Source organism: Panthera uncia, unplaced genomic scaffold (genome assembly GCF_023721935.1).
Source record: "Panthera uncia isolate 11264 unplaced genomic scaffold, Puncia_PCG_1.0 HiC_scaffold_1390, whole genome shotgun sequence".
Taxonomy (NCBI): domain Eukaryota; kingdom Metazoa; phylum Chordata; class Mammalia; order Carnivora; family Felidae; genus Panthera; species Panthera uncia.
Genome location: NW_026058020.1, coordinates 54,514 through 81,805, shown reverse-complemented (window position 1 = coordinate 81,805; position 27,292 = coordinate 54,514). Strand labels below are relative to the sequence as shown.

General features: G+C 39.6%; 1 protein-coding gene and 1 non-coding gene across 3 annotated transcripts in view; one reads left to right on the top strand and one right to left on the bottom strand.

The window, feature by feature from the left end:
- Positions 1-804: 804 nt before the first annotated feature.
- On the bottom strand, positions 805-877 carry TRNAE-CUC (transfer RNA glutamic acid (anticodon CUC)). Its single transcript has one exon. It is a non-coding gene; the product is annotated as a tRNA-Glu (tRNA).
- Positions 878-9,173: 8,296 nt separating this feature from the next.
- The window catches only part of LOC125916997 (terminal uridylyltransferase 4-like), a 66,432-nt gene continuing 48,313 nt past the window's right edge, over positions 9,174-27,292 (top strand). Inside the window, exon 1 of one of the 2 annotated variants that reach the window (XM_049623261.1) lies at positions 9,174-9,262. The gene's annotated coding sequence lies outside the window, so the exon portion shown is untranslated. The remainder of the gene's footprint in view (positions 9,263-27,292) is intronic. The other variant, XM_049623260.1, reaches the window with a different exon arrangement.

Sequence of the window (27,292 nt, the reverse complement as noted above, 5' to 3'; positions counted from 1 at the left end):
ATCCTATCTGGGTCAAAGAAACATCTTTTTCTCTCTAAATTTTCTCTCCATCTTTCTCTGCATCTTTTCTCTCCAGATTATCTACAGCCAAAATAGAGATATGAGTATATATTTCTCTTACCTCAAAACCCCAGCACCTGCAGGTTCAAGTCCAAACTCTTTAATATGGCTCTCAAGTCCCTTCATAATCTACTGTTATTCTACCTCTCCAACTTTATGTCCCAGTAATCTGCTAACCTTTTTTTTTCCTTCCTTACCCTATGTTACATCAGACTACTTGCCATTCCTTAAACATGTATTAACTTTTTTCACATTTTATTGATGTATACCATTCATATAATAAGGAGCACCAAACTTAAATGTACAACTCAATAGTTGTTCATGTATGTATACACACGATCAAAATCTAGAACGTTTCTAAACTCTAGATGGCTCCCCTATACCCCCCTTAGTCCATATCTACACTATTTTGACTTCCATCAACAAAGGTTTGTCTGTTCTTTAACTTAAAAAAATGGAAATACACCATATGTATTCTCTTTCTCTCTCTTTTAAAAAAAAATTTTTTTTTAACGTTTTATTTATTTTTGAGACAGGGAGAGACAGAGCATGAACAGGGGAGGGTCAGAGAGAGGGAGACACAGAATCTGAAACAGGCTTCAGGCTCTGAGTTGTCAGCACAGAGCCCGACGCAGGGCTTGAACTCGCAGACCGAGAGATCATGACCTGAACCGAAGTCAGCCGCTTAACTGACTGAGCCACCCAGGTGCCCCATCTTTCTCTCTTTTTTTAAAGTAAGCTCTATGCCCAACATGGAGCTTGAACTCACGACCCTGAGATTGAGAGTCACATGCTCTACCAACTGAGCCAGCCAGGCACCCCTATGTATTCCTTAAAACACATAGTACATTTTTATGTTTCCTTTGCCTGACAATAGGAATGCTAAATATCTGTCATGTGCTGGACTCTCCCATTCTGCATCATGGCAGATATTACTAATTCATCTTTCTTTCTTATTATGCTTCAGTTGAGTTTTAGGTTCTTTTCCTAAACTGTGCACCAGCAGCCACTACTCATTGTTGAGAGTTTGCACTGGAGAAACTTCCCTGGACAAGTTCACATGAAAGCCCTCATCTACCACGCGCAACATATCTGGTAAGTCATTTAAGACTTATTGATCCTATCACTGTAATATCTTTCCAATCTGTCCCTTTTATCCATTCTCACTTCTCTGCTTATTGCAAACTTTCATAATCTCTCACCTGATTTTCTACAACAACCCCTCACTGTTTTCCTTAACTTCAATTTTGGCACCTCTATTCTTTTCTACACACTGCTGATGAATCTTTTTTTAAATATGCAAATACGATATACTACGTCATTCTCCTGGTTAAAACCTTTAAGGGACTATCTTTCAGGTTAAGCCCAAGTGGTTAGCATGGTATTGCAGGTCTTGTGATCTGGTCCTGTCCATCTCTCCAGTGTCATCTCCTGTCACACTGCCCTCCAGTGTGCCAGCAGCTTGCAGGTTTCTGCAACATGCCCTGCCCTCTTTCTCATCTAATCTTCCCTCTTTAAGTTTTATTTATGTTGAGAGAGAGATAGAGAGCAAGCAGGAGGGGGGCAGAGAGAGAGAGGGAGACAGAACCCCAAGCAGGCTCCATGCTGTCAGCGCAGGGCCTGATGTGGGGCTCGAACCCATGAACTGTGAGATCGTGACCTGAGCCGAAGTCAAGAGTTGGATGCTCAAATCAACTGACTGAGCCACCCAGGAGCCTCTCTCCTCTAATCTTGCTTTTCTTCTCTAAATGGCTAAGTCTCCTTCACTCTATAAGGACATTTCAAGGATATTTATTATACAAACCTTTATTGGTCATTCTTTCCCTAACAAATGATTATTCTCTCCCAGGCAAAACTAATTATCCCTTGTTTGTATCCTCATAATACTTTATACATATCCTTATTATGACAATTATCATGTTGTATTATTATCTGTTTACACTTCTAAGAGTTCTTTGAGGGAAGAGAGCTTCGCAGCTCCAGAACTCATCAGAGTGAATGATATCTGTTTTTAAATTTATTTGTTTGTTTGTTGTTTATTTACTTATTTAGTAGGCTTCACACCTAGCACAGAGCCCAATGTGGGGCTTGAATTCATGACCCTGAGATCAAGACTTGAGCTGAGATCAAAAGCTCAATGCTTAACTGACTGAGCCACCCAGGCACCCCGTTTTTTACAATTAAAAAAAATTGTGCTAAAATACACATAACATAAAGGTCACCATCTTTATCATTTTCAAGTGTACAGTTCAGTAGTACTAAGTATAGTTTTATGGTCATGCAGCTATCACCATCATCTATCTCTAGAACTCTTTTCATCTTGCAAAACTGAAACTCCATACTTACTAAACAACTCCTCATTCTCCTCTCCACCTAACCTCTGGCAACCACCATTCTACTGTCTGTGAAGTTGACTACTTTAAGTACCCCCTATAACTGGGATCACACAGTATTTGTTTTTTTTTGTGGCTGGCTTATTTTATTTGGCACAATGTCTTCAAGGTTTATTCATGTTGTAGCATGTATCAATGTTTCCTTCCTTTTGAAGGTCAAATAATATTCCACTGTATGTATATGCCACAATTTGCTTATCCATTCATCTGTCAATGGACACTTGGATTGCTTTTGCTTGTTAGTTGTTGTGAATAATGCTGCTACGAATATGAGTGTACAAATCTCTGCTTTCAATTCCTTTGAGTATTTGCTCAGAAGTGGAATTGCTGGATCATATGGTAATTCTATGTTTAATTTTTTGAGGAACCACTATACTGTTTTCCACTGTGGCTGCACCATTTTACTTTCCCATCAACAATGCTCATGGGGTTCCAATTTCTCCATACCCACACCAATACTTATTGTTTTCTATGGTTTTTCTTTTAATGTTTATTTTATTTTTGAGAGAGAGAGAGCATGTGTGCACCAGTGGGGGAGGGGCAGAGAAAGAGGAAGATGGAGAATACGAAGCAGGCTCCACGCTATCTGTGCAAAGCCTGATGCGGGGCTCGAACCCATGAGCCATGAGATCATGACCTGAGCCAAAGTCCGATGCTCAACCAGCTGAGACACCCAGATGTCCCTGTTTTTGTTTTTGGTAGTAGACATCCTAATAAATGTGAGGTGACATCTCATTGTACTTTTGATTTGCACTTCCCTAATGATTGGTGATGTTGAGCATCTTTTCATGTGCTTATTGGCCATTTGCAGATCTTCTTTGGAGTGTTGTGTATTCAAGTCCTTTGCCCATTTTTTGAATACGTTTTTTTGTTGTTGTTGTTGACTTCTACTTCTCTACATATTCTGGATATTAATCCTTTATCAGAGATAGGATTTGCAAACATTTGCTCCCATTCTCTCGGTTGCCTTTTTACTCTGATGATACTGTCTTTTGATGCACAAAAATTTAATTTTTATAAAGTCCAGTTTGTCTTCATTTTCTTTGGTTGTCTGTGCCTTTGGTGTCATATCCAAAAAATTACTGCCATGGGTGCCTCACCATATAGGTGAGGGTTTATTTCTGGATAGAGTGCATGGCATTTCATAGGATACAAAGATGAATCAGATTGTCCTAACACACTATAATTGGTCATAAAGAGGTTGTTAGAATGGAGTTGGATCTCATTTTTGTTTTAGAGAAAACAAAAGAGAAATGATTTTAGAAGGAGGTAAAACAGCTGACTTAAAAGGAGTTCATGTCCGAATTGTAGACCTCAAACCCCTTTCCTGCCTAGTTCATCTAGTTCACATCCTTGTTTTTATATATGAACAAAAAGAGGGCTTATGTTTCTCTTGAGATCAGAATTACCGAAACAAAACAAAACAAAACAAAACCCAACAAGACATTATAGAAGAAAGATTTCAACTTAGTGAAGGAAGAATTTCTAACATCTGGAATAGCTAGGTTAAAGAATGAACTCTATAATCTATAACTACAGATATTCAAACAGAAGTTGGATGATCACCTGTAAGTTTTGCTGTAGAAGGTAGGTCTGATCATTTCTCTTCCTTGCTTGTGAATATTCTAGGACTGCCCATTAACTTCAGGATTAGGGCCTTATTTTTGAAATGGCATACATAACCCTTAAGATGTGGTCCCAGGCTACCTATATAGCATCATTTCCTGCCAGGTATCTGTGTTCTTGATATATCTAACTGTATTGTGAGATCTGTCATTTTTAATTCTCAGATCTTACTCAAATAAAAAAAAAATAAAACAACCATCTTAATAAAACAGACTGTTTCTAATGCTTCAAGGAAGTAAGCTAAAGGGTGTGGCTATAGCTTAAAATTCCACACAGAATCCTAGGAACAAACTAAATGGAATCAATGGGTAGCAGGTACACACATGTGCTACTGTGAGTATAAGGGCACATGAAATCCAAACTGGGGCAGATGAGAACAAATTTAATTTTAAAAAGAAAGGGAATTAATTTTTGGTGAATGTTTACTATATAATAGACATGTATGCTTGTTTATTTATTTATGTATTTATGTATTTATTTATAAATGTCTATTTAAGGAGTGTGCATACAGAGAAGAGAGGGACAGAGAGAGAGAGAGAGAGAGAGAATCCCAAGCAAGTTCAGCTCAGGGCCTCACACAGGGCTTGATCCCATGAACTGTGAGATTATGACCTGAGCCGAAATCAAGAGTTGGATGCTTAACTGAGCCACCCAGGTACCCCTATGATTTTTTTTTTTTTAAGTCTGCTCTATGCCCAACATGGGGCTTAAACTCACGACCCCGAGATCAAGAGTTGCATGCTCTTCTAACTGAGCCAGCCAGGCCCCCATGCCATAGTATTCTTTTATTTTTTTAAATTTCTTTTTAATGTTTATTAATTTTTGAGAGAGAGAGAGAGAGAGAGACAGAGACAGAGACAGAGCACGAGCAGGGGAGGGTAGAGAGAGAGGGAGACACAGAATCCAAAGCAGGCTCCAGGGTCCCAGCTGCCAGCACAGAGCCCCACTAGGGGCTCAAACTCACGAACTGTGAGATCATGACCTGAGCCACAGTCGGATGCTTAACTGAGGGAGCCACCCAGGTGCCCACCATAAGTATTCTTTAAAACACGTAGTCCAGAGGCGCTTGGGTTGCTCCCTTGGTTAAGCACCGACTCTTGATTTCAGCTCCATGATTGATTTCAAACCCATGATCTCTGGGTTTGGTTCGTGAGTTCGAGTCCTACATCAGGCTCTGTGCTGGCAGTGGGAAGCCTGCTTGGGATTCTTTCCCTCTCTCTCTGCCCTTCCCCTGCTCTCTCTCTTTCAAATAAGTAAATAAACTTAAAAAAAAAAAAAAACCAACCACATAGTACATTTTTATGTTTCCTCTGCCTGACAATAGGAATGCTAAATATCTGTCATGTGCTGGACTCTCCCATTCTGCATCATGGCAGATATTATTAATTCATCATTCTTTCTTATTATGCCTCGATTGAGTTTTAGGTTCTTTTCCTAAACTGTGCACCAGCAGCCGCTACTCATTGTTGAGAGTTGGCACTGGAGAAACTTCCCTGGACAAGAATGGCCTTGTTCACATGAAAGCCTTCATCTCTAACATGCACAACACATTTGATAAGTCATTTAAGTCTTGATCCTATCACTCGATTTTAATAAGAAAGGGAATTAACATTTGGTGAATGTTTACTATATAATAGACATTTATTATTTTTTTTTAAGTAAGCTCTGTGCCCAATGTAGGGGTTGAACTCATGACCCTGAAATCAAGAGTCGCATGCTCTACCAACTAAGCCAGCCAGGCACCCATATAATAGACATTTAAACATATTTTAGATTATTTAATTTTAAGAATGCAAAAAGACAAAGGAATAGATCCTTTACACTGTCTTTCAGGTGGAAACATACTGTAGGATCTTTGGTATTGTGTATTTTAAGCATTACAAAAGTTTTAAACTTTGAACATATCTTTTGCTTTATAGGCTTTTCTATCACCTAGGAGAGAATAGAATATGAATATTGATCCACTGGGCATTTATATTTCTCATTATATATGATGAAATAAGACTTTTGCTATCAGTAATTTTCACCTGAGTTTAGATGAAATTGTTCCCAGAACTTCTGGACTGGAAGGCTAAATTTAGAGACTTAACCACAATTATGAGTGTCTTCCTTGCAAGTACCAGATGTAAGTCCTCAGTGTATTTAAAAAATTTTTTTTATTTATTATTTTTGAGAGAGAGAGAGAAAGCGCATGAGTGGGGAAGGGGCAGAGAGAGACGGGGGATAGAAGATCTGAAGTGGGTTCTGTGTTGACAGCAGAGAGCCCAGTGTGGGGCTCCAACTCATGAACTGTGATATCATGACCTGAGCTGAAGCCAGATGCTTAACTGACTGAGCCACCCAGGTGCCCTCCTCAGTGACTCCTATTTTTGTAGAGCGGTCATTTACCATCTTATTTCTCAATAAGCTGTGATTCAATGGAAAGAACACAGGACTGGTCTACTCCTGCCTGTGACTTACTGTATGATCCTGGTTTCTAATTAAACCTCTTATGTACTAAGTTTTCTGATTATTCAGGTAGAAATAATATTTGTTCTACATATACTTTCTGACTATATACAATAGTTGCCCAAAATTTTAACTCAGCAAGTATGTATTATAAGGAATACAAATATAAGTATTTGTATTCAAGTTTATATTCTATTGGGGTCAGACTTATAAAAGTAACATGTAAGGATCTAGAGAAAGGATGGATTACATTTAGTGGAGGTGGGGGATATGATCAGGTATATTTAATAAAGGAGATTGGAGTTGAGCTGGGTCTGGAGGAATAGGAAAGGTGATAGAAAGAGTCATCTGGAAGGGATAAGAACAGAGAGGTACTGGGATTCTCAATCTGCCCCCAGCTTTTATTTTCATACTCATTGTCTTCTGCACACTTCAGACTAAATGATGTTCTCTGAATCAAGCATGTGTCTGGCACATAGCAGGCAAGCCTCCAAGGCCCAGCTTCTACCTCTTCCCTTCCAGCCTCACCCAGGTGAAATTTACAGTGCTTTCCTCTATATTAGCCCAGGCCTTTGTTCATATGACCCCTTGCTTTTATTATAGCTTAATAGAACCACCTTCCTTGCTTAATGGTGAACTTTTTGGAGATGAGAATCTGGTACTGAACTCAATGCTTTGCTCTTATTAAGTAATCAGGAAATTTTATTCAACTGAACTCGTTCCAAGGACATTGTATCACTCACTAAAGTGAAGGACATGTTGGTATCATCTTAATGTCTCTATAGGCTTCAACTTTTGTGTCCTGCTGTTTTTCTTACATCATCCCTGTGAAGTAGAGTCTTTTTTGCCTTTAAAAACTTAGAGATGAGGAAACTCAGAGGGTGCCATTTGTCCAGTGATCCAGCTAGGTTCTGAAGCCAAGCAGGGCTCTTTTGACTTGAAATCCACTACTCTCTGCACTGTATTGGGGCCATGTGGCATCAGACAAGTAGGGGTAAATGCACTTATTCTCAAAGCTCTGGTTTTTCCTTTGTAAATGAGAGCAATAGTACTGACCACATGGGATTGTTATGAGGGTTAAACGGGGTGAAATATGTGAAGTCCCTAGCTCAAGGCTTAGCACTTACTGGGCAATGCTTGGTCCCTTCTCACAAGCTTCAAATTCTTATGTACATGAACAGATAAATAAGTATCCAGTTCTGAGGTGTAGTGAGAAGTAGGTGGACTACACATAGGTTCTATCCTCTGAGACATAAGAAATTTCATAAGGCAATATTTTGTAAACACGTAAGATTTAGCATCCTCCTTCACCATGTCCACCCTTGTCCACCCGTTACATTCTTTTCCTGCCTAGAGTGTGTGTCAAAGGCAAGGATTGTAGTTGTGTGATTTGTCCAGCTTTGAGGTCAGAGGTTGGTTAAATAATGTCCATGGTGGGGTCTTAAAAAAAAACTCATTAAGTCATAGGTTCTCTCGGATCGTGACTTTAAATAACTATGCAGACGAACCTAACACATTAAAAGCAAAGGAAGGAGGGGCCCGTGGGTTGATTGCAAACCCAAGTGAAACTAAAGAAATGATTCTGAAATCTTTCCCGGGGTGGGGGGATGCTCTTGAGATTTTTCTGCTGAGCTCCTTAACTCCTAGGTTGGCTACATTTTAAAGAAGAAAAGAATTCCAGCTTTGGTGGACTGGTGGCAAAGGTGAATACGCGGGTGTCGACCCCGGCTTCCTTCGTCTAGCTCCCCCCTGATGCTCAGAAGCCCGCGCTAGGCGCCGAGGGTCCACGGAGGCACAGGTCAGGCCGGGTCCGTGTGCCAGGCCACAAGGTGCACGTCCAGCGCCTGGCCTCCTTGTGAGGTGAGGGGACAGCTTTTGGAGGAAGGCGTGGAGGCGGCTTTCTGGTCCTTCTCGCTTGGGGGCCTTGGTAGGGCGGCCCGCAGCCCAGGAGCTAGAGCTGAGTGGCGCGGCCGTGCCCGCAAGCCCGGGCCTCCGCAGGCATGCCGGCGTCCTCCGTCTCCCCAGTGGGGCCCCGGCGGGTAGGCGGGTACCGGGACCTAGCGACCCCGGCTCGGTGGCCCCGCCCCTCCCCGCGAGCCCGTGGTGACTTCGACCCTCCCCCAACGCTGGAGGGCCCCGCCCCCTCCTCGCGGGCTAACGAGTGTCCTCGCGCGCGCGCGCGCCCTTTTCCTCGGCTTTGAGTGTGAGTGTGCTGCCCTCCCACCTCGGCCCCTCCCTATTGTTTCACGACGCCACCACAAGCCTCCAAACGCAACCCCTCCCCCCATTGGTGTTTACCGCCCCCACTCTCCCCGGTTTAAGCGGCGCCTACGGGCCCCCAGAACTAAGGGGGGGTACCCCTGAACTCAACCCTCTGCGTCTCCTCTCCAGGGTCTCCTCCGCGACTCTCCCCTGCCCAACCCTCGGGGTCAGGACTCGTCAAGATTCCGTCCCTCTCTCCCCTCCCCCCTTCCCTGGCTCCCCCTCGGCCCCCTCCCCTCAGCGGGTCCTCCTTTTTCTCTCCCTCTCCCTCCTCCTCCCCCACCCCATCCCTTCCCCCCCACAATGCAGTTCGCGGCGCGGCGGACATGGCGGTGGAGTCCTGAGCTCGTCGTGTCCCGGCCTCCAGCGGCGGCGGCAGTGACGGCGGCGGCGGCAGCGGGAGGCGGCGGGGGGAGCGGGAGCCACTGAGATGAGGAGGCGCCGCGCGCGCCTGTAGCTCGCGGGCCTCTCAGGTACGGAGGTTCCGGCCGCGACTCAGCGCTCCGCGCCGAGGGGGTGTGCTCGGGGAAGGCCAGGCGGCCCCCTGTCCGCCTCCTCAGGTGCCGCGCCTCGCAGGTGTCGGGGGCCCAGTCGCCCCCTTGGGGCCTGACACTTCTTTCTTTGCGGGAATGGGCTTCGGGTGTCCCAAGGAAAGGCAGAGATAAGGGAGGTAGGGGCGGCGGCCTGGCGGCCTGAGGAGGGCATTGGGGCGCTTTGGGGGCCGAACTTCACAGAGAGGCTGAGGTTCTCGGCCCCGGGCCGAAACCTGTAGACCTCGGGGGGTGGATTTTGAGTTAACGGGATTGGCGTGAGCATTCTTTTGGGTCCAGTACGATTCCTTGTCATGTATGTCTTTTCTTTCATCCCCGCTTAGACACGGACGTACATATATAACATGTAAATATACACACTCCTGTAATACACAAGCTCACCCTTTTCGGGAAGAGGGAAGGCAGAGGTGCCTGTATAGATTTCGTTTCTTGCTTGCCCGCCTTCTCTCTCCCCCGCCCCCCAGTCGAATGGTGGTAATGAACGCTTTTGACGTGGGAAACTGTGAGATTCGTATTTGTAAACAGACAGCACCAGCCGTGTGTGTTGCACGCCTCCGCGAGAGGTTTCGGGTCCGTTTGGTATCCGGATTGTAAAAGAATGAGATATTTAGACCCGAAAGAAGCACATCATCGGGATTTTTAGTCATACCTGAATGGGATGAATTACTGTTATTTTAACGACGCTAATTGAACATTTTATTATAAGTTTATCAGATCTTTAATCAGATGAATTTTGAACCTTGTGCGAGATCTTGTTTCGGTATACCCTGTTTCTTCATTTTGATATGTTTTTGATACAAAACTAGTTCCTTACACATTGGACATTAAGCTTCCTTTTGTGATCTTCTTAGTGACTAGAAACGCAATTCAAATTGTGTATTGTTGGCGTGCATTTAGTAATTAGCTGGAGTGGATCAGATTACCTTTTGTTTCCTAAATGTCCCCCTCCCCCTGCCAAGTCTTGTAGTAGCGAAACGTGTAATACTTGGTGAAACAGAACGTATCCTGTTTCTGTTTTTAAAGTAATGAGAACTATTAGCTAATAAAATTGGAGAATCCCAACTGGATACGACCATTTAGAGAGAGTGCCATTAATAAGGCGGTGAATTGTGGATGGTTAAAAAAAGTTGACTTTTTTTGTTGTGTCAGTCAACATGTTCTGTATATGAGTAGATGGTACGCTGAAATTTTCTTTAGGCTCAGCACCCTGTAATGTCTCCTTGAAAATAGCTGCACAGCATTGCATCCTAGTACTTATTAGTCACAACTTGTAAAATTATGAAATATTACTTCATTTAGAATGCTGTATTAACGAATTCACTAGTGTCTAGTGTGCTATGATGCTTTTATAAACACATTTTAAAGGGTGCTTCTTAAAAATCATACTTTTGGGAAGATAAGAATTTTAAGCCATTTTAGGCTTTAAAAATGTGACGTTTCATATAAACAAAAGAAAGTTGGTTTGAAAAAGAGCTCTTTTAGGTAAATTTTCCTGTTTTCAATTTTTCATTTGACTAGTGTGGAAAATGAAAAAGTAAAGCTTCCTTGAAATAATACAGAAGCGGAAGTGAAAGTTATTGACATTTAATGTTTTAAGTGTAGCAAATGTCTAAATACAAAGGGGAAACTAAGGTCTTTTCATTGTCCTAGGTCAGGTTGTTAGCAGATAAATTTATAAGATGTTATCATGCACTTAAAAGTTTAATTCAATTTTGTAATTCCTAAATCACACCGTGAATTACATTTAATTTTATTTCATTAAACTAGAACAGTACAGTGTCTGTTATAATTTTAAAACTTAAATCAAGTTACAATGGCAATTATTAATATTTCTGATTAATAAAAACTGTTTAAAGAGAATTTTTATTAGTTCTCAGAGCAGATTCAGTTTAGTAAGTAGAGAACTTTTTTTGACCTCAGAGTTAACCTTGACATACATAATAAGCATCATTAATTATGCTGTGTTTGTGTGTGTGTTTTTTTTAATGTGTTATTTATAGAATGTCAAATCAGGATCTGTGGGTAGAGAATGGTGTTTGACTTTATTTCCTACAGAAAGTTTGTTTCCAGACCATCAGTAAGCCTTACCCGGAAACGCTGATACTGGTACATTTTGTTTATCCTTAAAAAAAAAATCAGACCATTTTGATATAACAATTCAGTGAGATGTGTTACTTTCTAATGTAAACTACAAATGCTAGAATTGGTAAAATAATTTTACAAAATTCATTGAAAGTCATTACTGCAGACAGAAATATGTTCTAAAAAAGAACAGTTCCAGAAATACCTAAAACAAGGAAAAAATGCTAGTTTAAAGCAGGATATGTGAGGGGTGCCTGGGTGGCTCATTTGGTTAAGTGGACTTTTGATTTCAGCTCAGGTCATGGTCTCACAGTTAGTGAATAACATATGCAAAGATAAGTTGTTATGGGGCTCAGAGTAGAAAAGTGAGAAATTCAGTGTGGCGGGAATTGAGGATTTATGGGTAGAGTGGTGAGAGAAATGTTTGGAAACAGTAGTCAGATTGTGAAAGTCATTGTGTATTTTGACTTAAGGCCTTTCAATTTTACCAAATGAGATCACCAAGTGAGCTAGTGGTTGAGTTGTGATTAGAAGTGTGTTTTCTGACTCCAACTTTAATATTTCTTTCTCTTCAGCTTCCTTATACCAACAGAGTTTAGCCCTGTTTTCAGTGGATAGTCAAGCCACCTTTTCCATGCCACTCTTTTCTCCTCTTAGTAGTTGCTATAATTCACATTGTTTTTTTGAGGATCCTGAATGTTAAATTTCTTAGAAGGTTCTTTTGCCGTAAAAATACCTCTGGGGGAAATAACCTTGTTATAGTTTCTTAGGAAGTTTTTTCACTCCTAAGAGTTAGTTGACTACTTTCTAGTTTAGTACTGGAAAGCAATAGCATGGGGGAATTGGGGAGTGTGGGCTTCCTGCAAGCTCTGTGTTCATCAGTAAAGATGTGCAAAGTCTTAATCTTTGCACAAAGTAGCCTGTACTTTCAAGACGAAATCAGTATGTTTGTAAGTTAGTCGTCTGGTAGTTTTATTTATTAATTTTCAAAGATTTTGTTATTATTATTATTTTTTTTTTTTAGTGTTTACTTATTTTGAGAGAGAGAGAGAGAGACAGCACACAAGCAGGGGAGAGGCAGAGAGAGAATCCCAGGCAGGCTCCCAGCTGATAGCATAGAGCCTGATGTGGGGCTCAAGCTCATGAACAGTGAGATCATGACCTAAGCTGAAATCAAGAGTTGGCCACTTAACCAACTGAGCCACCCACGTGCCCTAAAGATTTTATTTTTAGGTAATCTTTACACTCAGTGAAGGACTCAAATTCACAACCCTGAGATAGAGTCACATGCTCCATCCACTGAGCCAGCCAGGTGCCCAAATAGTGTGGTAGTTTTAAGTGGGTATTTGATTTACAATGGTAATAGATAACTTACTGCATATTTGCGATGTGTAATTTCTTTCTAAAGATCTTTTTACAAATTTTTTAATTTACTTGTTTGTTTTTAGTAATTTCCACACCCAATGTGTGGCTTGAACTCATGACCCTGAGATCAAGAGTTGCATATGCTTTTCATGTGTTTTCATGTGACATTGGGTGTCATGTACTACTGGTATTGCAAGACGTTGCTTGTTTATGACATTAAAATTTATTGGAAATGTTTGCTCATCTTGCAGAACACTTGCAGAACAAGTTGTTCGCAATCCAAGGTATTACTGTATGTTGTAAGAACATAAAGTATGAATTATACATAATAGTGAAATCTGCTTGCATTTTGTCTGTCTTGTACATTGTTGTTTAAATAATTATCATTAAAATTGATCAGTCAGGGGTACCTGGCTGGCTCAGCTGGTTGAACATCTAGCTCTTGATTTTGGCCCAGGTCATAACATAATCCCAGGATTGTGGGATCAAACCCCCAGTCAGAAAGCGCTGAGCATAGAGCCTGCTTGAGATTCTCCATGTCTCTCTCTCCCTCCCTCTCCCTCCCTCTCCCTCCCTCTCCCTCCCCCCCCTCTCTCCCCCCTTTCTGTCCCCCTGCCCCCCCCCCCTCCCCCTTCTCTCCCTCTCCTCCTCTTCCCTCTTCCTCCCCCCCTTGCCTGCCCCCACCCCCCACATGCTTTCTCTCTCTCTCAAAAAACAAAACCAAATAAAACTCACCCTTTTAAAGTATAGTGTTAAGTATATATTCGTAAGGTTCTGTAACCATCACTATCTAATTCCAGAACATTTTCATCTTTCCAAAAAGAAATCCTGGGGGTGCCTGGGTGGCTCAGCCGGTTAAGTGTCTGACTTGGGCTCAGGTCATGATCTTGCCATTCCTGAGTTTGAGCCCCTGCGTTGGGTTCTGCTGACAGCTGAGAGCCTGGAGCCTGCTTTAGATTCTGTGTCTACCTCTTTCTCCCCCCACCGCTTGCTTGTACTTTCTCTCTCTCTCAAAAATAAACATTAAAAAAAGAATAGAAATCCTGTGTCCATTAGCAGTCACTCCTTATTCGCTTCTGCTCCAAGCCTTTGGCAACCACTAAGCTATTTTCTGTCTGTGGATTTGCTGGTTCTGGACATGTCATGTAAATGGAATCATACGTGTGTGGCTTTTTGTGCCTGACTTCTTTCAGTAAGCAGAATGTTTTCAAGGTTTGTCCATGTTATGTCAAGTATTAGTACTTCATTCCTTTTTACAATACTTCATTTTATGGAATGTGTTCTGTGGAGATACCATGTTTTGTTTATCCATTCATCATTTGATAGTCATTTGGCTTATTTCCACTTTTTTGGCTATTATGAATAATATTCCTATGAAAATTCACGTGAAAGTTTTTGTGGATGTATTATGAATAATATTCCTATGAAAATTCATGTGAAAGTTTTTGTGGATGTATGTTTTCATTTCTCTTGGGTATACACCCAGGAGTGGAATTGCTGAGTGTTTTGTTACATTTAAGTTTAACTTTATAAGGACCTACCAAACTATTTTCCTAAGAGACTGCACCATTTTATATTCCCACTAACAATGTATGAGAGTTCTAATTTCTCCACATCCTCACCAATACTTGTTATTGTTCATCTTTTTTCTTTTTTCTTTTTTGAGAGAAGAGAGCAGGTGGGGAAGAGGGACAGTGAGAGAGGGAGAGAATCTTAAGTAGGTTCCACGCTCAGCACAGAGCCCCCATGCGGGGCTTGAACTGACGATGACCTGAGCTGAAGTCAAAAGTCAGATGCTCAACTTACTGAGCCAACCAAGTGCCCCTCCCCCCCCATCTTTTAATTATAGCCATCCTAGTAGGTGAAGTGGTATCTCATTGTGGTTTTGATTTGCATTTCCCTAGTAACTGATGATGATGATGATGTTGACAATCTATATGCCTTTTGGCCATTTGTATATCTTATCTGGAGAAAGGTCTACTCACATCCTTTGGCTATTTAAAACAACTAGACTGTCCTTTTTTTTTTTTTTTTTAAGTTTATTTATTCTGAAGAAGAGGCAGAGAGAGTGTGCACTCGAATGTAGGGAAGGGAGAGAGGGAGAGAGAGAGAATCTCAAGCAGCTCTGAGTTGTCAGTGCAGAGGCAGACTCGGGACTCAATCCCACTAACCATGAGATCATGACCTGAGCCCAATTCAAGAGCTGGATGCTTGACTGACTGAGCCACCCAAGTGCCGGGGTTATTTGTCTTTTTATTGTTGAGTTGTAAGAATTCTTTATATATTCTGGATACTGGACTTTTTATCAGATATGTAATTTGTAAAAATGTTCTTCCATTTTTGTGGGTTGTCTTTTCAATTTCTTTTTTTAAATTTTAATAGTTGTAAAATAGGGGTGCCTGGGTAGCTTAGCTGGATAAGTGTCTGACTCTTAATTTCAGCTCAGGTCATGATCTCGAGGTTTTTGAGTTTAAGCCCTTTTTCAGAGTCTGTGCTGATGGTGTGGAGCCTGCTTGGGATTCTCTCTCTCCCCCTGTCTCCTCTGTGTTCTCTCTCTCTCTTTCTCTCTCTCTCAAAGTAAATAAATAAACTTAAAAAAATTGTGGTAAAATATTCCTAACACCAAATTTACCATTTTAAACCATTTTAATGATTTTTATGAGTACATTCAGTGACATTAGGTACATTCACATTGTTGTGCAAACCGTCACCACTATCCATCCCCAGAACTTTTTCATTTTTTGCAGACTAAAACTCTGTACCTTTTAAGCAATGACTTCCCATTCCCTCCTCCCACCCCTTAGAAACTACCATTCTACTTTCTGTCACAATGAATTTGACTACTATATGTAATTAGAGTCATACAATTTTTGTCCTTTTTTTTTTTTTTTTTTAAAGTACACTCCACACCCAATGTGGGGCTTGAACTCATGACCTTGAGATTGAGAGTTATGTGCTCCAATGACTGAGCCAGCTGACTGCCCCTCAATATTTGTCCCTTTGTGACTGATACTTCATTTAGCACAGTGTCTTCAAAGTTCTTCCATGTTGTCACATGTGTCAAAATTTTATTTTTTTAAGGCTGAATAATATTCTGTTGTATTATATACCACATTTTGTTTATTCATCTGTTGATCAACATTTGGGTTCCTTCCACCTTTTGGCTATTGTGAGTAATACTGCTTTGCATATGGGCATACAAATATCTGTTTGAGCCCCTGCTTTCAGCTCTTTGGGCATATACCCAGAATTGGAATTGCTGATCATACAGTAAATTTATATTTAGCTTTTTGAGGATTTGCCATGTTGGTTTTTTCATTTTTTTTTGAATAAAATATGTTTTTGAAGAATGTAAGTTTTCAGTTTTAATAAAGTTTGATTTATTTTTTCTTTGGGTATTTGTGCTTTGGGGGTCATACCTTAGAAATAATCACCTAATCCAGGATTATAAGAGTTTATACCTCTGTTTTTATTGAACAGTTTTATAGTTTTAGCTTTTCTATTTAGGTCTTTGATCCATTTTGAGTTAATTTTTGTATGTGGTGTGAGGTAGATGTTCAACTTTATTCTTTTCCATGTGGCTATCCAGTTGTCCCACCATTAATTGACAAGACTGTTCTTTCCCTTATTGAATGGTCTTGGCATCCTTGTTGAAAATCAATTGATCATAAATGTCTGTGTTTATTTGTGGATTCTCAATTGTTTCTGGATTCTCCATTGATCTCTATATATATTTGTTCTTATGCCAGTACCACCCAGTATTGACTACTGTAGCTTTGTACAGAGTTTTGAAATCTGAAAGTGTGAGTCTTCCAACTTTGTTCTTTTTCAAGATTGTTTTGTAGAGTCCCTTGCAATTTGATATGAATTTTAGGATCAGTATATCAATTTCTGCCCAAAAAAAAAAAAAAAAAAAAAGAGCATCTAGAGTTTTGAAAGGAATTGTGTTGAATCTGGTGATTAACCTGGGGAGTATTATCTTTTTTTTTTTTTTTTTAAGTTTATTTATTTTGAGAGAGAGTGTGGGAGTGAGTGGGGGAGGGCAGAGAGAGAGAATCCCAAGCAGGCTCTACACTGTCAGTTCAGAGCCTGATGTGGGGCTCTAACTTACAGACTGTGAAGTCATGACCTGAGCTGGAACCAAGAGTTGGGATGCTTAACTGAATGAGCCACCCAGGTGCCCTGGTATTGTCATCTTAATATTAAGTCTTCCAATCTGTGAATATGAGATGTTTGTGTACTTACTGTTCATTTCCATTAAATAGGCCTTTACCTATTTATTTCAACAGCATTTTGTGGTATTTAGTGTACAAATTTTGTTCTTCTTTTATTACATTTATTCCTAAGTATTTTATTCTTTTTGATGCTATTGTAAATGAAATTGTTTTTTGTTTTTTTTTTTTTAATTTCATTTTTGGATTGTTCATTGCTAGTGTGTAGAAATATAACTAATTTTTGTATATTGATTTTGGATAGCAACCTGGCTGGACTCATTTATTAGCTCTAAATTTTTTAGTGGATTTCTTCTGATTTTCTGTATGTAAGATCATGTCATCTGCAAATTAGATATAGTTTTATTTCTTCCTTCCTGATCTGGATACTTTTAATTTCTTTTTCTTGTCTAATTACTCTGGGTAGTACAGTGATGAATAGAATTGGAGACAGCAGACATCCTCATCCTGTGTTCTCTTAGAGGAGAGAACACCTAGTCTTTCACCATAAAGTATGATGTCACCTGTGGGTTTTTCTGAGATGGGCTTTGTCAGGTTGAGGCAGTTCCTTTCTATTCTTAGTTGATTGAGTGTTGTTGTTGTTGTTGTTGTTGTTGTTTGTATCATAAAAGGGTGTTAGGTTTTATCAAATGCATTTTTAAGAATTTTATTGTAGAAAGTGTGTGAGCAGGTGAGAGGGGCAGAGGAAGGGAGAGAGAAAATCTTAAGCATGCTCCATGCTCAGCCTGGAGACTGATGTGGGCTCTATGCCACCACTCTGGGATCATGACCTGAGCCGAAATCAAGAGTCAGAAACTTAACCAACTGAGCCACCCAGATGCCCCTATCAAATGCATTTTGCATTTATTGAGATGACTGTGGTTTTTGTCCTTTATTCAATTAATATGGTGTATTATGTTGAGTGATTTTCATATGTTGAACCAACCTTGCATTCCTGGGACACATACTACTTGGTATCCTGGGGTACAATCCTTTGTTGCTGTCTTTGGTTTGCTAGTATTTTGTTGAAAAATTTTGCATCTATGTTTATAAGAAACATTGGTCCACATTTTGTTTTTAAGTTTATTTATTTTTGAGAGAGAGAGAGAGTGAGCACATGCATACATGAATTGGGGAGGGGCAGAGAAAGAGTGGTAGAGAGAGAATCCCAGGCAGGTTCTGCACTGTCGGTGCAGAGCTTGATGTGGGGCTTGAACTCACGAACTGTGAGATCATGACCTGAGCTGAAGTCAGACACTTAACCGACTGAGCCACCCAGGTGCCCCGGACCATAATTTTCTTATGATGTCTTTGTCTGGTTTTGGTATTAGGGTTATACTGGCCTTACAGAATGAGTTAATAGTGTATTTTTGTATGTGAAAAATTTGTTTTAATATCTAATGACATGAGTATCAGTAGTTATAACCCATACACAAAGAAGTTCTTTGGATCTTCAGTAATTTTTAAGAATATAAACACATCCTGAGATAAAAAAATTTGAGAACTGCTTCTGGTGTAGGTGAATAGACCTACCCTAGTGCTTAAGCATTGAAACAAAAATTGGGACTCGTGTTTCTTATAGTTATAAACCAGTCTGGTTTGTGTCACTTTAGGCAAGTCACAAACTTAGGGTGCCTCATTAGTGTATAAAATGGAAATACTAAAAGACTGTATTAATTTCACAAATGTGTAAATATAAATGAATGAACATACTAGACATGTATTAGCTGATGCTGTATCTTCAAAAACAATTTTTTTTTTTTTAAACTGAAAGAGCTCTGGGACTTTTTGCAGGAACTTGTCTTATGTGATAGCGTCTTGAATTCTGTCACACAGGTAAAAAATTGTTTGTCTTTGGAACTTTATTTAAGTTTTCTGTGGTAGCAGCAGTTTTCAACTAGTGATTTTCAATATGTGAGAGTTACACTTCCTTAGGAAGTCTTTTTATAATTATTTTGGAAGGCCTTAGGAACCACTCACAGTTATCCTCCTTCTTCCTCATTCTTTTGTTCCTCTTTATTTCTGTTGGGAATGTATATTCTCTATTTCTCAGATGTGTTGGAACAGAAAAAAGATTGAGAACCATTACTTTGTTCTAATCCTGTAAGAATATGCTTATTTTCCTCACAGCCAGGAAACCAGATCCATATTTTTATACATATTATGTATTTATTCTTCTTTTTTTTTTTTTAAGTTTACTTATTTTGAGAGAGAGAGAGAGAGAGAGAGAGAATTCCAAGCAGGCTCCAACAGTTAGCACAGAACTTGATGTGGGGCTTGAACCCATGAACTGTGAGATCATGACCTGAGCCTGAGTCGAGTCAGACGCTTCACCGACTGGGACATCCAGGCGCCCCATCTATTTATTCTTTTCTGTTTCTCTGTAGTTCCTCTTCTTTTAAGACGGGTGACCTGCTGCCTATTATTTCTTTAAAAAAAACTTCTATGTTTTTATTTTATTTTTGAGAGAGAGACAGAGAGACAGAGAGACAGAGAGAGACAGAGACAGTGAGAGCAGGGGAGGGGTAGAGATAGATAGAGACAGAATCTGAAGCAGGCTCCAGGCTCTGAGATGTCAGCGCAGAGCCCAACATGGGGCTTGAACTCACAGACTGCAAGATCATGACCTGAGCCGAAGTCAGACGCCCAACCAACTGAGCCACCCGGGCACCCCGTGCCTATTATTTCTTATCTGATTTTGTCATTTCAGTCTACGAACCTCTAGGTCATTCCCTTATATTCACTGTTAGTGGATGTAATTTTCTTTGAAAAATATTTTTTGAAAATGTTTATTTTGAGAGAGAGGGTAGGGAGAGGCAGAGAAAGGGAAGAGAATCTCAAGTAGACTCCCGTACTGTCAGCACAGAGATCATGACCTCAGCCGAAATCAAGAGTCAGATGCTTAACTGACTGAGCCACTCAGGTGCCCTGATACTGGATTAATTCTTGACATCATATTGGCAGTTGAACATTGAAGGTCATCTAACACCTTAAGTTTATTTTTTCTTAATTTCTATATTCCAGTGATACTCAATTCTGTGTTCCTTGGCACATCTATTAATGTGGTTCAAAAATGGTTCTATTTCTGATCAGACTCTTCTAAATACCGATATGTGCATGCTTTTCATTTCTTTAGTTTTCTGAACTATCCTAAATCTCAGGATGTAACATCTTTTTGGCTTTATTCCTTCCCCCACTCATATCATTACTATTTTTTTCCCCTTATTTCTGTTGAGATATTCATTCTGTCAGCCCCCTACCCAGTGTGAATTAAAATATTTTCTAATTGTATAAATTAAGAGACTGGTATTTTATATATTTAGTTAGGCCCTTAATACAGCTTGACAGGACTTTAGTTAGATTTCTTTCTGTTTCTCACATTTCCTATTGTTTTACCCCATCTTAAGCCCTCTACTGCCCTCTGCTTTCCTCACTAAGTGCTGTCTTCTCTTTAATAGAAAAATGTTAAAATTGTGTCCCTCACAGTTCTTCAGTGGTGGTCCTGGCAAAAGAGGTTTCTTTAGTCCAATAAATCTGGGAAATGTTGCAAATTATCTCTCTGTTAGAGATTTGCAGTGCTTATTAGCATATTAAAGAGTGTGAAAGGTTCTTCTAGAAAGAAGCTCCTTTAACACAGCCTTTTCCCCTTCCTAACCCCACTAAAATTGCTTATGATAAGGCCCTAAATAAGCGAATGCTTTTTACTATTACTGATAATTACTATTACTTACTTTACTGATTTATCTCATTTTTCTCTCCACTCTGTCTTCCTATTCTGAAGTTAGTCTAAAACAGAAGTTGTGCCACTCTTCTGCTTATAAATCTATGCCTTCTTTTTGCTTAAAGTGTAAACCTGACTTGGTATGCAAATGTGTGCACCAATTTACATTCTCAGTTCGTCTCCTGTATTCATCATTATGCGTGCTATTTTATGGTCCCAAAAAACTTGCCAAAATTTTATAAATACATTTTGTTTAGTATATACAGGTCTTATTATTAGGACTATCCCTTCTCACTTTCTCTCCTAAGTGGGAAGTTCTTTCTCAGCCCAACTGTTATCTCCATGATGAACGCTTTTCTAAGGCTCTTTCCACAGGCTTTCCATAACGTTGTCACATAATATATTGTCATTACTTGTTTATATGACTGTCTCCCGTTTCAGGCATGAGCCCATTATTTATCATTGTATCTTCAGCTTTTAACCCAGCACCTTATATGTGAATGTTGACAAATGATCTTTGTTAAAACGAATTCTAGATTTATATTTATTTACCTGAACAAATGCAGGCCCAGCTACGCAATTTGCAGGGCGAAATGCAAAATGAAAATGCAAAACCCTTGCTGAAAAAGTAGGAAAAAAGTTGCTAATAAAGTTACTAAAATATAGGGGCTCCTGGCTACTAGCTCAGCTGATTTAGCATGCCACTCTTGATCTCAGGGTTGTAAGTTTGAGCTGCATGTTGGGTGTAGAGGTTACCTAAAAATAAAATCTTAAACAAGTTACTAAAATGTAAAGCTTTTTCTTTTCCTCTGCGATCTTTTTCTCAATTTGTTATGGTGATTTTAATTTACTTTAATTTTTAGGTATTTAATTTATTTAAAAAAAGTTTTAATGTTTATTTTAAGAGAGAGAGAGTGGGAGAGAGGCATAGAAAGAGGGAGACACAGAATCAGAAGCAGGTTCCAGGCTCTGAGCTGTCAGCATAGAGCCCTGCCGGGCTTGAACTTAAGAATCCCGAGATCAGAGCCAAAGTTGAACGTCTAACCAACTGAGCCATCCAGGAGTCCCATTTACTTATTTATTTTTGATTTACTTGTAAATGTTATTCTAAATATACAACAATTTAAAAATTTAAGTTATTAAGCATAAGTTTTACTATTCATCTTTATTTTGTGTAGCATCATCTCTAAGTGCAAATATAAGGCTATTTAACTCTTATGTGGAATTGCTGGTATTTCATAGTTTGTGAATTCATATTTCATTTTTACCAGAACAGGGAAAACACTGCACAAAACTTAACTCAGCTATTTTTTTTTAATGTTTATTTATTTTTGAGAGAGGGAGCATGGGGAAGGGGCAGAGAGAAGGGGAGACAGATAATCGCAAGCAGGCTCCACGCTGTCAGCATGGATCCCAAAGTGGGATGAATCATGAGATCATGACCTGAGCTGAAATCAAGAATAGGACACTTAACGGACTGAGCCACCCAGGTGCCCCTCAACTAATTTTTTAAAATATAAAGTTATTTATTTACTTAATTAGAGCAAGCAGGGGAAGGGCAGAGAGAGAGAGAGAGAGAGAGAGAGAGAGAGAATGAATGAATATGAGAATGAGAATCCCAAGCAGGCTCTGCTCTGTCAGTGTAGAGCCCACATGGGGCTCAAGCCCATGAACCATGAGATTGCGATGTGAGCTGAAGTCAGACACTTAACCAACTGAGCCACCCAGCACCCCTACCCCTCAACTATTTTTATTTTACTTATTATACTTGCACATTCCATCAACACTCTGTCCTTAAAAAATATATATATTATATATAATATAACATATAATATATACGTTATAATTATATAATATATATAATTTCTACAGTCAGTGTGGTGGGGCTTGAACTCACAATCCTGAGATGAAGAGTCCCATGCTCTTCCATCTGAGCCAGCCAGGTGGCCCAATATGCTCTACCTTTGACCATGGCAGGACTGAAACAAGAAGAAACTGTGACTTGTTCTATCTTTCCCTTTCTTTCTGTGTCATCACTTTTAGCATAATTAGTTGGTTAATACAGGGAAGTAACATGAGTAAGAAAAGATATAAAAGGTTTTTATTTTTCATTTTTGTCATTCGTGTTTCTTAGAATACCATTGTCTTTGTTCTGTGTTTGAAGCAAATTATGGTTCAAATAGAAAATGAAGGTTCTTCGGCTGTTAGTACCACTGCTTACTTAGTTGTAGACAACATGCTTACCTTATACTCACTCACTTTAAGTCTTGCTGAACTCCCACATATATTGTGGATCCACTGAAATTCTGTGCTCATGGTGTATCACCAAAGCTGTATGAGAATGAAGTAGAAAGGAATGTCAGACATGCATTTTGCATGTATCTCCACTGCTCCTATGCATGTTCCATTGTCCCATTAGACTACAAAACACAAATTCAAAGATAAAATTATTAAGAATTTCAAGATGGTGACAGAAGCTTTTTTTTTTTTTTTTTTTTTTAATGTTTATGTTTGAGAGAGACAGAGACAGAGGATCCAAAGTGGACTCTGTGCTGACAGCGGAGAGCCTGATGCAGGGCTTGAACTCACGAACCATGAGATCATGACCTTAGCAGTAGTCTGATGCTTAACTGACTGAGCCACCCAGGCCCTGCAGTGACAGCAGTTTTAAAACAAGCACAGAGTCTTTCTTTTCTGAGATGGGAGCCCTATGTGATGGTACACATCACATGTTTATGAAATTAGTCCTGAATAAAAGGATTGGAGGGAAACAGTAACATGCATTGAGACAAAGAGGTTGCCATATTTCACCTTGTACCAATGTGATAAGAATTGTTACTACTTTTTATTTTGAGGCATTCTGAGGGCTGTGTGCCTTGAAGTTAGGTGGAGCCCAGTGACCTGTTAAGGTAAATTAAATGTGAGCAAAAGTAACCAGTGCTAGTCTTTCTCTCCCTGTTTTACTAAAAGTGAGAGGTAGCATAAGATTAAGCAGCTTGGAATGTTGAGCTGATGCATGAAGGACAGCTGCCTTGGAGAGCACCTGAACTTACAGAGGATTTTACATGAGTTAATAAATCGATTTATGTTGTGATCAGCACTGAGTTAAAGAGGTTGTTACTGCAGTGTAACCTGGCTTATTTTGAATTATAGTTTGTCAAATTTCAAAAGCTTTGTAGGACCAGCACAGTTACACATCATGATATTTGGATCTACGGGATATAATAGGTATCCCCAGTAAACAAGTAAACCCACTCAAAAGGTGTTAGGTATATCATTATAAATACTCAGGAGCTGCTTGATAATAGAAGAATCAAGAGCTCTCTGGCAAATCTTGCACAGAACTTTTCATCTGTAGTGCTAATTCTTGATTATTTATAAGGAAGAAAAGGAAATTGTGTCTTGGGTAATTTGGGGATCCACATAATCTCCATATCTCATTAGGAAAAAACCCCTAAAACAGTTGGCAATGTGAAGCCAACAAATTGCTTGTGAAAAGAAGCATAACTTAAATTTATTTTGTCTATTGCTGGTAAAGATTCTAGTATATAATAAAATGTCCAATAAGACTTACCAGATGAACAAAGAAGGAAAAAAGATTGACTAATCAATCCAGAAAGCTTTATGTAATTGGACTTTGGGTGAGTATATAGGTAATTTAGTTTGGAAATCCTGTTTATTCACAAAACTGGCTTTGAGAGAAGGGGGCACAGTTGCACTTGCCTTTGATGATAAAAATTCTGTCAGTTGATTTTACCCATATAAAAAGTATTTTTTAAAAAACCTTTAGCTATTTGAGAGTGATTAAGATTTGAGGTCTATGATATCTTACATAAGGTCAGTGCATGCACATTATTTTGATTATAATTTTTTGAGTTTTAAGTTAATTTTTTTTTTTTAATGTTTTATTTTTATCTTTGAGTGACAGAGAGAGACAGCATGAGTGGGGGAGGAGCAGAGAGAGGGGGAGACACATAATCCAAAGCAGGTTCCAGGCTCTGAGCTGTCAGCACAGAGCCCGAAACGGGGCTCAAACCCACAAACTGTGAGATCATGGCCTGAGCCGAAGTTGGACGTGTAACTGACTGAGCCACCCAGGCGCCCCTTGAGTTTTCAGTTTTTTATTGAAAAATATAAATAACATAGAACTTACCAGTTAAATGTACAACTTAGTAGCATCAATACATTCGTAATGTTATATCATCATCACGACTATTTCCAGAACTTTTTTTAATCATCCCAAACAGAAACCCATTAAGTAGTTACTTCTCATTCCCCTCTTCCTCCATTCCCTGATAACTTCTGTTCTATTTTCTGTCTTTATGAATATACTTATTTTAAATATCTTATAATTGGAGTTATACAATATTTGTCCTTTTTTTATGTGTATTTATTTATTTATTTATTTATTTTTATTTAAAAAAAATTTTTTTTTTTCAACGTTTTTTATTTATTTTTGGGACAGAGAGAGACAGAGCATGAACGGGGGAGGGGCAGAGAGAGAGGGAGACACAGAATCGGAAACAGGCTCCAGGCTCCGAACCATCAGCCCAGAGCCTGACGCGGGGCTCGAACTCATGGACCGCGAGATCGTGACCTGGCTGAAGTCGGACGCTTAACCGACTGCGCCACCCAGGCGCCCCTATGTGTATTTATTTTTGAGAGAGAGAGGGAAGGAGACAGAGTATGAGTGGGGTGGGGCAGAGAGAGGGAGACACAGAATCTGAAGCAGGCTCCAGGCTCTGAGCTGTTAGCACAGAGCCTGACTTGGGACTTGAACTCACAGACTGCGAGATCATAATGCCCAACCAACTGAATCACCCAGGCACCCCTGTCCTTTTATTTTTTAAAGTTTATTTATTTATTTTGACAGAGAAAGACAGAGGGCGGGGGTGGGGGGTGCAGAAGGAGAGGGAGAGAATCCCAAGTAGGCTGTTTGCTGTCATCGCAGAGCCCAACACAGGTCTCTGATTCCTATGAACTGAGATCATGACCTGTTCATGACCTGAGTCGGATGCTTAACTGAACCACCCAGGTGCTCCCAAATTTGTCCTTTTGTGACTGACATTTCATTTAGTACAGTGTTGTCAAGGTTCAGCCATGTTGTAGCGTGTGTCAGAATTTCTTTCAATGGCTGACTAAAATTCCATTGTTTTGTATATACCACAATTTGCTTATCCATTCATCTGTTAGTCACTTGGGTTGCTTCTACATTTTGGCTATTGTGAATGATGTTGTAGTGAACATGGGCATACAAATAACTGTTCGAGTCCGAGGTTTCAGCTCTTTGGAATATATGCCTATGAGTAGAATTGCTGGATCATATGGTAATTCTCTATATTTTTTTTAAGGAACTGCCAAACTGTTTTCTGCATTGGCTGCATCATTTTATTCTCACCAGCAGTTGCGTGAGGATTCCAATCTTTCCATATCCTCACCAACATTTGTTATTTTCTGCTTTTTTGATAATCCTAGTAAGAATGAAGTGGTGTTTTATTATAGTTTTGATTTACAGTTCCCTAATGACTAATGATGTTCAGCATTTTTTCATGCACTTATTGACCATTTATCTTTGGAGCAATGTCTATTCAAGTCTTTTGCCGATTTGTTAAGTGGGTTGTCTTTTTTGTTGGTAAGTTGTAAGGAGTTTTTTATATATTCTGGATACTAGACCCTTATTTAAATATGTGATTTGCATATATTTCCTCCCATTCTGTTGGTAATTTTTTCACTTTTTTGGTTGTGTCCTTGCTGAACAGATGTTTTAATTTTTTTTGGTTGAGATATAATTAACATATACATTACATATGTGTATATGTATGTATATATACACATATATACAACATTATATTAGTTTCAGGTGTACAACATAATGCTCTGATATTTGTATATATTGTGAAATGATCTCCACAGTAAGTCTAGTTATTAACATCCGTCATCACATAGTTAATAAATTATTTTTTTTTTGTGATGAGTACCTTTAAGATTTACTCTATTAGCAACTTTTTTTTTTTTAATTTTTTTAATGTTTATTTATTTTTGAGACAGAGAGAGACAGAGCATGAACGGGGGAGGGGCAGAGAGAGAGGGAGACACAGAATCGGAAACAGGCTCCAGGCTCTGGGCCGTCAGCCCAGAGCCTGACGCAGGGCTCGAACTCACGGACCGCGAGATCGTGACCTGAGCTGAAGTCGGACGCTTAACCGACGGAGCCACCCAGGCGCCCCTCTATTAGCAACTTTCAAATATACAAGACAGTATTATTAATTATAGTCAGCATGCTATATGTTACATCCCCAGAATTTATTTTCTTTAATAAATGTAAGTTCATGTTTTGACCACTTTGACCTATTTTAAAAAACATTTTTTAAGTTTATTTATTTTGAGAGAGAGAGTGCACATGAAGGGCGGAGAGAGAGAAACCAAAGCAGACTCACACTGTGACATTGTGGAGTCTGATATGGGGCTCGAACTCATGAACCATGAGATAGATCATGACCTGAGCTGAAATGGAGTCAGTCGCTTAACTGACTGAGCCACCCAGGCACCCCACCGCTTTGACCTATTTTGCCC